General features: G+C 44.9%; 1 non-coding gene across 1 annotated transcript; it reads left to right on the top strand.

Moving 5' to 3' along the window:
* Positions 1–3018: 3018 nt before the first annotated feature.
* Positions 3019–3090, top strand: TRNAE-CUC (transfer RNA glutamic acid (anticodon CUC)). The gene has a single exon. It is a non-coding gene; the product is annotated as a tRNA-Glu (tRNA).
* Positions 3091–7500: the final 4410 nt, after the last annotated feature.

Genomic DNA, 7500 nt, shown 5'->3' with positions numbered 1-7500 from the left:
TCCTTGGCAGTACCACGTTTCAATTTCTGCATGTCGGCCTCCATTGGGTCTTCCGATGTTGATGGCTTAAAATTGAAGTGCATTGTGGTTGTTAAAATGTATATGTATATATATATATCTATATATATATATACATATATATATATATATATGTGTGTGTGTGTGTGTGTGTGTGTGTATGTAATGAAAAAAAGAATAAAAGAAATTAATGTTTTCGTGACAACCAAAGTTTTCCGTTCCACGGGTCCTTAATGTACCGCAAGCCTAAGTTTCCCTATTTGGTGGCACTCGCAAATTTTGAATCCGCAATGAGAAAAAAAGAAATAAAGAAAAAAAAGGACTCTTCGTTTTCTAAAGGCGTTAATTACGGTATCGCAATTGCCATTCACAGCTCCCATCAGTTTTTTTTTTTTTTTTTTTTTTTATCCTGCCCGATAACATTCACGTCATTTTAAAAAAAGAGGAAAAAAAGGTGATTAAAAACGCTTTTTCGAAAAATTTCGAATTTTGCACTTTGTCCTTTTGACGACCAAATAACTAAAAATCATTGTTAGTGCACAAAGCTATTATTGCTGTCATCAATGGTGAGCTGGTCTATTGCTGTATCACCATCCCAACACTCTCCTCCCACCCCAACCACCTCCTCCTCAGCTTGTCATGTGTTTTTGAGATGGATTAGCCATTCTCTCAGTATGTGGACAGTAAATGCGCGCGCGCACGCACACACACACACACACACACACACACACACACACACACACACACACACACACACACACACACACACACACACACACACACACACACACACACACACACACACACACACATACACAAGCAGTTATTAAGAGAGAAAATCTATTAAGCATGTCACTATATTAGGATTGATATCCAATATTTTTGTATCCATTTACAGAATTTATTCTGGTTAACGGGAGTCGATTTCATTCAGAATATAAGGAAATCCTTTTTGTTCCCCTGAGCACTTTAACAGACCGTTTTGTTCTGATAAATGTAAAACCAGAGAATGAATGGACAGTATGTAGCACGAGAGAACATTTGTTGGCGGAGTTGATACAGGATGACATTAAATTGAAATAGATGTATTCCACGCCCACCCTCCTCCTCTTCCTCGTTCTCCTCCACCTTCTCCTCCTCCTCCTCTTCCTCTTCCTCCTCCTCCTCCTCTTCCTCCTCCACCTTTTCCTTCTGCTGCTGCTGCCTCTTCCCTTCTCTTCCTTCGCCTTTTCCACCTCCTCCCCATCCTCCTCCTCTTCCTCTCCCTCCTCCTCCCTTGCTTCTACACCCTACCTCTTCCCATTTCATTTCCTCATTCTCTCTCCTCTTGCCTCTTTCCTTCTCTCCCCCTCTTCTCCTTCCCTTTCCTCCTTCCCATCTTTCTCTCTTTTCCTCACAATTCCTTTCCCGTTTATCCCTCCTCTTTCTCTCTTTTCCCTCTCTTCTCTTCTGTCGCCTTATTTCTCCCCTTTCCTCTTTTCCCTGCCTCATCTCCCTTCTTCTATCAACCCTCCTCCTTCTCTTCCTTCCTCTTCCTTCTCCAATATTTCGCTTTTTCGTACCGGGTGGCACTTTTCCTTTTATTATTTCTGCCGTCAGTCGGTTTTATTCATCCCCGTGGCTGTCTCCCTCATGGTAACAAAGAGGTGACGAAGATGTTCATCAATGTATCAAGATCATTTGGCAGAAACTGGAACCAAATAATTCAATTACAATCCAGTCTGTGCTTTTTAGTTCTTTACAGGTTGAAATAAATCATCTGACGGTAGCTTGAAAGAAATAGATAAAGTAAGAAGCAAATTAAATGTCCAACTGATTTTGAGTACATTGTGAGCAGCTTAGTACACAGTTGAGCAGCTGGTCAGATTATGAGTAGCATTTGAGCAGATTTTGACCTGAACTAGTGAGTAGCAGAATATTTGAGAAGCTTCTGAACAGCTTTTGAGTAAGTTTGGGCAGGTTCTGAAGTTCAGTGAATAAATGAGTATTTTTGAGTAGCTTATAAACATGTTATGAACAGATTATGAGCAGCTTTTGAGAAGCTTCTGGACAGCTTTTGAGTAAGCTTGGGCAGGTTCTGAAGCTCAGTGAATAAATGAGTATTTTTGAACAATTTATGAAATGTGAGTAGTTTATGGGCAGCTTTTGAGTAGCTTCTGAGAAGATTTTGAGTAAGTTTGAGTAGCATTTGAAGCTCAAGGAACAAATGTGCATTTTTTAGTAAATTCTGAACATTTTTAAGCAGCTTAGCATATTTTGAGTAAGTTTGAGCAGCATCTGAACCTCAGTCAACAAATGAGTATTTTTGAGTAACATCTGAACATGAGTAGCTTATGAGCAGTTTTTGAGCAGCTTAGTGAGCAGTTCTGATATTTCAGACTCTGTTAAGTCTACTTATAGTTTTCCATTTGGCTCAAAACAAAAGATTTCATTCATGCCTCTCCCCCTCCCTCCCACTCCCTCCCCCTGATCATCTCCCTGCTCCCAATCGGTCCCTCATCAAGTTACTAATCACGTATTCGTAATTGGTAACGGAATAAGGGGTAATCGAACGAAATCTAGAGGCATTTTCAAAAATTTTCGTCCTTTTTTCATTATGTTTAGCTCTGTCTAAAAGTTTCGTTCACTTCGATTTTAGTCATCTCGATGGTGATGAGAGAAATTGTGTACAACTTATTCTATCTAACGTCAGGTCTGAGGTCTGAGTAAATGTCGATTAATCTCATGTATTGACTCTATAGCTAATGCTTCTATCCTTGGAGACAATATCGCGCCGAAGAGTAACGGGAAGAGAACGGTCGTTAGTAGACAAGAAAGAAATGAAAAGTTCTCAAATCAAAATATATTAAAACTTATCAGTATTTTCTTTAAATAATAATCAGTCTTCAGTCGTAAAAATATGCTACAAGGGAAGAATATCATAAAACATATACCTAAAACCTTGTACTAGAAAATAAATTTGTAAGATTTGTACGTTAACAGACACCTCTCGTTCTGTCCTCCCGTGTGGTCTAGTGGCTAGGATACGCGGCTCTCACCCGCGAGGCCCGGGTTCGATTCCCGGCACGGGAAAGTTTTGTCGAGCCCCGCGCGGGACGGCGGCGCCGTGCTAGGTTCGAATCCTGGCCTGGGTAACGTCAGTTACAAAGCGGATGCGCTCTCGGTAGGGTTTCCTACCGCTAGGAATGCTACGAAAAATACATTCACATGACATTTTGTTACGTGTAAACAGTAACAACAGCCAACAACTAAGACAACAACAAAATCAACATCGTAGGTTTTGTCGTTGCCTTACCGTTAACCCTCAGTAGGAGGAGGAGGGGAGGAGGAGGAGGAGGAGGAGGAACTGGAGGAGGAGGAGGTGGAACTGGAGGAGGAGGAGGTGGAACTGGAGGAGGAGGAGGTGGAACTGGAGGAGGAGGAGGTGGAACTGGAGGAGGAGGAGGTGGAACTGGAGTAGGAGGAGGTGGAACTGGAGGAGTAGGAGAAGGTGGAACTGGAGGAGGAGGAGGAGGTGGAAGAGGAGGAGGAGGTGGAACTGGAGGAAGAGGAGGAGGCATGGGTGGTGGTTTTGATTGTGGAGGTGGTGGTGAAGGAGGAGTAGAGGAGTTGGAGTAGCAGTTGGTGGTGGTGGTGGTGATGGTGGGGGTGGTGTTGGTGGAGGAAAAGGAAGTAGTGGTGGCGGTGGTTGTGGTGGTGGTGGAGGTGGAGCAGGAGGAGGAGGAGGAGGAGGAATTGGTGGTGGTGGTAGTGATGGTGGTACTGGTGATGGGGATGTTGGAAGAGGAGGAGGGAGAGAGGAGGAGAGAGGAGGGGGAGGAGGAGATAGTGGTAGTGGTGAAGGAGGAGTAGTAGGAAGAGAAGGAAGAGGCGGTCGTGGTGGAGGAGGAGGAGGAGGAGACGAAAGAGGAACAGGAGTAAAAGGAGTTGAAGGAGGTGGTGGTGGTGATGGTGGAGAAGGAGGAGACAGAGCAGGAAGTGTTGGTGGAGAAGTATTGGTGGTGGAGGAGGAGAAGGAGGAGGGCGGTGGTGGTGGTGAAGGAGGAGGAGGAAGGGGCGGTGGTGATGGTGGAGAAGGAGGAGGAGGAGGAGGTGGTAGTGTTGGTGGAGGAGGAGGAGGAGGAAGAGTAGGAGGTGGTGGTGGTGAAGGAGAAGGAGGGGAAGGAAGAGAAGGAGCAACAGGAGCAGGAGGATGTGGTGGTGGTAGTGGAGGTGGAGAATGTGGAGAAGGAGGAGGAAGAGGATGACGAGGAGGAGGAGGAGCAGAAGGATGTGGTAGTGGTAGTGGAGGTGAAGGTGGAGGAGGAGGAGGAGGAGGAGGACGAACAGGAGGATGTGATGGTGGTAGTGGAGGTGGAGAATTTGGAGGAGGAGGAGGAGGAGGAGGAGGAGGAGTTGGAGGAAGTGGTGGTGGTGGAGAAGGACGAGGAAGCGGAGAAGAAAGTAGTGGTTAAGGAGGTGGAGGAGGAGGAGGAAGAGGAGGAGGAGTGGGTGATGGTGTTGGTGGTGGAGGAGGAAGAGGAGGCAAAAGAGGAAGTGGTGGTGGTTGTGTTGGTGGAGAAGGAAGAGGAGAAGGAAGAAGAGGAGGTAGTGGTGGAGAAGGAGAAGGAGGAGTAGATAGAGGAGGAGAAAGAAGGAGGAGGAAATGGTGTTGGTGGTGAAGGAGGAGGGAGAGGATGAAATGGTGGAGGGGTGGTGGAGAAGGAGAGGGAGGAAAGGCGAGAAGGAGAAGGAGGAAAAGGAGGAGGAGTAGGAGGCGGTGGTAGAGAAGGAGGAGAAGGAATAGGAGAAGGAAGAGGAGAAGGAGGAGGAGGAGAAGGAGGTGGTGGTGGAGGAGGAGGAAGAGGAGGATTGGTGGTGGTGGAGGAGGAGAAGGTGGAAGAGGAAGTGGTGGTGTTGGTGGAGTAAGGAGAGGCTGAGGAGGAAGTGATGGGGGTGATGGAGAAGAAGTAGGAGGAAGAGGAGGAGAAGAAGAAGGAGGAGGAGGAAGAGGAAGAGGAGGAGGAGGAGGAGGAGGAGGCGGAGGAGGAGGAAGAGAAGGAGGAGGAGGAGGAGGGGGAGGAGGGGAAGGAGGTGGTGGAGGAGGAGGAGAAGGAGAAGTGGTGGTGGTGGAGTAGGGGGAAGCTGACGAGGACGTGATGGGGGTGATGGAGAAGGAGGAGGAGGAGAAAGAGGAGGAGGAGGAAGAGGAGGAGGAGGAGGAGGAGGAAGAAGAGGAGGAAGAGGAAGTGGTTGTTATCGTCGTCCCTCGTCTAAATGAAATCACTGGGCGGCAGCAATATACGAGAACACTCGGCCATCTGAGGAAATCTTGATTCATTTAATCAATACAATAATTCCACTTCTGTTGATAAAACCAATGATACATTAATACAGTCATTCATATCATAATAACCAAAAGGATAGACTCACGCCAGGAGGCCCTTAGCTGCGGCCAAAGCCATCACCTTGGCCACATGTGTTTGGACAGCCTGGGAAATTGGCAGTCATCGATTGCCATAGGAAGATATGTTGAAGCTATCCGTCCGGCTAATCAATATAATTTTTTCTCTATCTCTCTCTATCTCTATATCTCCACCTCTATCTCTATCTCCGTCTCTATTTCTGTATCTATCTCTATCTCTGTCTCTATCTCTGTCTCTGTCTCTATCTCTATCTCTATTTCTATCTCTATCTCTATATCTCCACCTCTGTCTCTATCTCTATTACCTCTACCTCTACTTCTACCTCTATCCCTATCTGTATCTCTATCTCTATCCCTATATCTCCACCTCTATTTCTACCTCTACCTCTACTTATACCTCTATCCCTATCTCTATGTCATTATCTTTATCTCTGAAAAATCTTTGTCCTGATTTATCTCGTTATCTGTGTAATTGCTTCTTTAATGTCATTAGCTATGCATCCATCAACCTCGTCCTCTTAATTACAAATACATTTATTGCTTTAATTGTATTGCAATTATCTTCTTTATCTTATCCTTCTCCTCCTCCTTTTATCATTTACTCATTTACTCTTCTTTTCATCCTTCTCTTCTTCCCCCTTCTTTTCTTCTTCCTCCTCCTTTTCTCCCTCCTCCTTTTCTTCTTCCTTTATTTTCCTCTTTTTCTTCCTCCTCTTTTTCTTCCTCCTCTTTTTCTTCATTCTCTTTTTACTCTTCCTCTTTTTCTTCCTCCTTTTCTTCCTCCTCCTTTTCTTCCTCCTCTTTTTCTTCCTCGTCCTTTTCTTCCTTCTCTTTTTCTTCCTTCTCTTTTTCTTCCTCCTCTTTTTCTTCCTCCTTTTCTTCCTCCTCCTTTCTTCCTCCTTTCTTCCCGTCCTCGCAAGACAGTGGCATGAGATTGTCCACAAGGATAGAAACGCTGGTAGATCAAACTCAATGTAGTCTCCACCCCCCATTTCTCCTCTTCCTCTCTTTTCTCTTCCTCCTCTCTTCTTACTCTCTTTATCATCCTTCCCTTCCTTCTCTTCCTCTTTTTCCTCGATCGAGGCTTCATATCGTCCCGAGTCCCCTCCCCCCCTCCCGCGGCTTCCCAGGTAAATAAAATCGTCCATCTTTAGCCATAATAAACTCTGTCAAGTGCGTCATCGTTGAGTCACTGTAGCGAAGCAGTTGTACAGTTTCAGAATGTCTTCTCTGAATACAATACTCGGATACAGTACTCCAGTGTATCGTAACATACATCAGTCCCGTCATCTTGTATCGAGAACCAAGGTGTCGTTGGAATCCGTAACGAGCGTTCGAACAATATCAAGAAAAAAAAAAAAAAACGAAGGAAAAAAAAAAACGAAGAAATGTGGGGAAATGACGACAGAATGCCTGGAGCTAACTGGAAAACGTATTTCTCCCAACTGTGGTAAGAATGGCGACCACGCGCTCGCGACTCCCAACTGCAGTCAGGATGACGACCCCAAACCCAGGATTTGTTGTTGACTGTTTTATTGATTAAAAATTGGCTGCAATCTAGAAGTCATAAATGTACCCATTTATTTTGTCGTGAAATTGTACCCAATACTGGCATAGCTTAACCTATATTAAGCTATTTTATTCTATCCTAACTTAGGGTAACCTAAGCTAACCTAAGTTAACCTAACCTTATCTAACCCAACTTAACCCATCCTAACCAGGCCCTAACTTTACCTAATCTAACGTAAACTTGCCTAGATCAATTGAGAATTATTACTGTATTACTGCAAAAAGTGGTCTATCAATTGAATGTTAAAATATGCTCATTCGTGAAATATCTAACTCGAACAGACACGATTTTATAACCATTTCCCTGACAAATGGCCGCCATCTGCACTACAGTTGGGAGATCCTAAGGGTCTCCATCTATACAACAGTTGGGAAATCTTGAGGGTCGCTATCTGCTCTTCAGTTTGGAGATATTTAGGGTCTTCATCTGTACTGCAGTTGGGAGATCCTGAGGGCGGCCATCTCTACTGCAGTTGGGAGATCTTAAGGGTGACCATCTATACTGCAGT

Source organism: Oratosquilla oratoria, chromosome 3 (genome assembly GCF_046742065.1).
Source record: "Oratosquilla oratoria isolate Oo_2021 chromosome 3, ASM4674206v1, whole genome shotgun sequence".
Classification (NCBI taxonomy): domain Eukaryota; kingdom Metazoa; phylum Arthropoda; class Malacostraca; order Stomatopoda; family Squillidae; genus Oratosquilla; species Oratosquilla oratoria.
Note: the sequence above shows the minus strand (reverse complement) of the source record. Positions and strands in the feature narration are given on the sequence as shown.